This window comes from Bos indicus x Bos taurus, chromosome 7, assembly GCF_003369695.1.
Source record: "Bos indicus x Bos taurus breed Angus x Brahman F1 hybrid chromosome 7, Bos_hybrid_MaternalHap_v2.0, whole genome shotgun sequence".
Lineage (NCBI taxonomy): Eukaryota > Metazoa > Chordata > Mammalia > Artiodactyla > Bovidae > Bos > Bos indicus x Bos taurus.
This window is the reverse complement of record NC_040082.1, coordinates 54,741,255-54,745,481: the sequence shown is the minus strand read 5'-3', so window position 1 is coordinate 54,745,481 and position 4,227 is coordinate 54,741,255. Positions and strand designations below refer to the sequence as shown.

The following is a 4,227-nucleotide window of genomic DNA, read 5'->3' as shown; positions in this document are numbered from 1 at the left end:
ATCAGAATAGAGGAGTGGTGGACCCCAAATTTATAATGCAGGCACTGTTACTTAAGAAAACTGAATGGACAGTGGAGAGGCAAAACACACACATATATTATACACACTCAAGTTTTTTCCCTCTACTTGCATGCAAAAGAAAATTAAATAATTGTTTTTATGTAATGATAGCAAGTCCACTAGGACTTCCCTAGTGGCTCAGATGGTAAAGCAGCTGCCTACAGTGCGGGAGACCTGGGTTTGATCCCTGGGTCAGGAAGATCCTCTGGAGAAGGAAATGGCAACCCACTCCAGTACTCTTGCCTGGAAAATCCTATGGACGGAGGAGCATAGTAGGCTACAGTCTGTGGGGTCGCAAAGAGTCGGGCACAACTGAGTTAATTCACTTCACTTCGCTTCAATGATAGCAAGCCAATTTAAAATAATTATAATTTCTGATATAACTCAAAACAGAATTTTATACTTTTTTTTTTCCACCTTAGGATCTAGGAAGGAACCTAAGGCGAGAATTTTATATTCAAATTTAAAATTCAAATACCTTGGTAAAGTAATTTGAAGGGGGAAATCAGTTGAACTTTTGTGATATGTCAAATACCCTTAGAGAGTAAATGCATGGTGATTTACTACTGATAATCAATCACCATTTCTGAGGCTTTTGGAAAGGAGTCAGGTTGGTGACATTCCCCACTGAGATTTATATGACCTCTTCCTGCCATAAGACTGGCCAAACTCCCCCAAACCACCCTGTTCTACAATAGAGGACAGGAGGTCACAAGCCAGAGACATCAAAACAGCTTTATTTAATGTGTAACATGGAAGAGGCTGGAGATGACAAATGACAGGAAGGTTTTTCCATCCTGTTGACCTGAAAGGAATGTAGCCTGTGATACATCTGCTTCCCTTTCACTGAGAGTAAAGAGACTTTGATGCTATTGTCAGGCCACTGAGCACCGGTGAGCTCAGCTCTGGTCCAAAACTCCACTGTGTAGCACACAGGCAGTGGGGGTGACTTGAGATCACAGAACAGAGATATTAATAAATAATAAAAGATAAACTTAGATCAAGCATGCCTCCAGAGTTGAAGTTCAACCAATCTACCCAGGGAGAGGAGGAATATATTTATAGTTTCAGAGCTAATTCATGTATTTCTCAAAACAGTTATATTGTAGAGACATGGCTGGGAATCAAAGTGGCTTCTAATACAAAGGGTAGCTTGAAAAATCCAACTGACCAGGGTTACACTGAAAGAAATAAAATGTCACAACAGAAGACATGAGAAAGAACTGTACCAAGTTCCATGTCCTGGGAAGATGGGAAGCTTTCTTCCTTCTCCCAACTCCCAAGAAGTAATACCTAAACTTGATTTTTTCTAAGTTGAATCTCAGACAAAAACTGCATCTTTCATGATCATTAGGATATTATCATAATAATATATCTTCAAGTTTGAAAACAATAGGAGATATAAATTATCCAGTTATTTTCAACATTTTTAATGTAATAGAAACTAATTTTCTAAAAAAACATCATCTTAACCCTTGCATATGGATCAGCTGAAAGAACAATTGCTTTGAATGAAGACAGCATGGTATTTAGAGACTCGTGATTTAGATTTGAATGCAGAATATGGCTCTTGCTAGCAGAGCAAATTAGGTTCTGGCAACCTGTATTTCTCAGTATCCATTTCCTCTGTCATGGTAATCTCAATGTGCCTACCTATTGACAAACAGTCAAATTGAAAAACAAAGGTAATTCATTTGACAGCATAACAAAAAGAAAAAAAAAATTGCTGAAGAATCATAGGAAATTATTCTTACTGGAGATTGTCCTAATAATCTGTCTCATGTTCAGTGAATGACTTAGGCAACCTTCAGCTTAAAGACTATTTTCTTAAAAGTCTTTTAATAGAGGAGAGATCCAAAATTAACTAAAATATTGGATAGCTCCACTGAATTTTTAGAAAACCTAATTTTGATTATGGAGGAAGGGTATCATCTTAAATGTCTGTATGGAAGCAAATGAATGATGAAGAGGTATTGACTAGATAAGATACTGAAAGCTTTCATGATAAGGATTCAAGAGACATCAAGTTTTGTCATTAAAGAGTGTGATTATGCCATATGGTAACAAATAGATATCAGGAACATACTTCAAAGTGACTGAGTTTTACCTTTCTTTTTCCAATGTGTAAGATCTTATAAAAATAAAGTGTGTGTTTGTATAGATATATGATAGATAGACATTATTAACTGTGTTGACATTATAAGGAAAAACAAAATAATATGCTTAAAAATTCTAAATATATATTCTAGTTAGACATAAAAGATTAACCAGGATATTTTCATGTGACAAAGTCCAGTTCAAACTTTTTTATGCACAAAGGTATAAAGTAGGGAGGTGGGGAACTAATGGCAGTAAAGGGAAATCAGTGCAGTAGTCCTGGCTTTAGGTAACATAGGAGATGGAGGGTCAAGTGATGCCGTTGGTCCCTGCCCTTTTCTTTATTTCCCCCTTAGGTTATTCTGGGCTTCCCTTGTGGCTCAGCTGGTAGAGAATCTTCCCGCAACGTGGGAGACCTGGGTTCAGTCACTGGCCTGGGTTAGGAAGATCCCCTGGAGAAGGGAACAGGTACCCACTCCAATATTCTGGCCTGGAGAGTTCCATGGACTGTATAGTTCATGGGGTTGCAAAGAGTTGGACACTACTGAGTGACTTTCACTTCACTAGGTTATTCTATTCTTTAGATCTTGCCTCAGCACTGTATGGGCATTATAAGCTGCCCCACATATATACATGTCATAATTCCAAGAACCCTCTCCGTCTCTGTACCTGCATCAATTATATTAAAACAAACACTGTGTCTGCTAGGGCTTCCACTACAAATGCAAGAAAAATGTGTCCTCATGCTTTCTGTCTGATTGTGGCAGCCCAGATTGAATGGGGGAATACAGGGAAACAAATTTGCACCTCCCAAATAACCTTGTGAGCAGTAAAAGCCTGCTTTATTCCAAAGAAGAATTTATAAGAGTTTACAAGTCTTTCCTGGTGGCTCCTAATCTCCCTGCCAATGTAGGAGATGTGCTTTCAATCCCTGATCTGGGAAGGTCCCCTGGAGAAGGAAATGGCAACCCACTCCAGTATTCTTGTCTGAGAATTCCATGGACAGAGGAACCTGGCAGCCTGTAGTTCATTGAGTCATAAAGAGTCAGACATGACTGAGCGACTATACAGAAACATTGAAAGATTATTCCCTTATAACCTTACCTTCTGATTGATTTCACTTCTAAAAACATAAGGGTTAAGTCTACTATGGCTGATGCATGTTGATATATGGCAGAAAGCAACACAAGATTATAAAGAAATTATCCTTCAATTAGAAAGAAAGAAAAAAAAATTAAGTCTAAATAAAGAATAAAACCAACACTGATTAGACCTGTTTGGAGTACCAGATCTCTTTTTTTGATTAACTGTTCTAAATTAGGTGTTCTGATTGGCCAGTCATGCAGTCTGTATTAGGTGCCTAGCTCTGTGACTAGGAATTAGGACCCTGGATTGATGGTCTTATCAATAGCCCATGAAATGGAGGAGGGTTGATTCATAAAATGTAAGAGCACAAGGCCTTTAAAATAATAATAATAAGAGCACTAGATGTCCACTATCAGTTCTTTAGTTTATAGCATATATGTTTTTAGAGGCATAAATGCTGAAAGAGAGAAAACAGTATCTCCTCAATGATAGTATTGGTAAATTTGCATTCCTTATTCAGGTTGGCCACTCTTGAGCTGTGATATTCCAGTTGGGATGTCAGAGTACAGGGACAGTGGCCCCTGAACTGATGAGAGGTAGGCTTCTGCTGGAATTGTATAACAAGGTCAAATCTGAAACAAACTCATAGTTTTGAAGTTAGGGAAATCAAACAATCCCTTTGACCCAGAAAGGCATTCATGGAGTGAACTAAAGTATTGACTCTTTTTGCATTGTGTAGCAGGGCTCTGACCCTGCCCTGAATAGTAGGACTTCACATACCAGGAATCCACACAGGCTCACCCCATTATATACAGAGCCCACAGAGAGAGAACAGTACAGCCTAAAGTACCCTTTAAAATAGATTTTACAAAACAAAGGTGTTTTTTGATCTTCACAGAAATATCCTTTTGGAAGAGTTGAATGCAGTTAAAACCTACGAAAAAGGCATTAAGATTTATTAATATGAAGAAACAAGAACTATGT

The 4,227-nt window shown here is 38.1% G+C and overlaps 1 non-coding gene across 1 annotated transcript; it reads left to right on the top strand.

Moving 5' to 3' along the window:
* The first annotated feature begins 2,826 nt into the window (after positions 1–2,826).
* Positions 2,827–2,950, top strand: LOC113896729. The gene has a single exon (XR_003512099.1). It is a non-coding gene; the product is annotated as a small nucleolar RNA SNORA31 (small nucleolar RNA).
* The last annotated feature ends 1,277 nt before the right edge of the window (positions 2,951–4,227 follow it).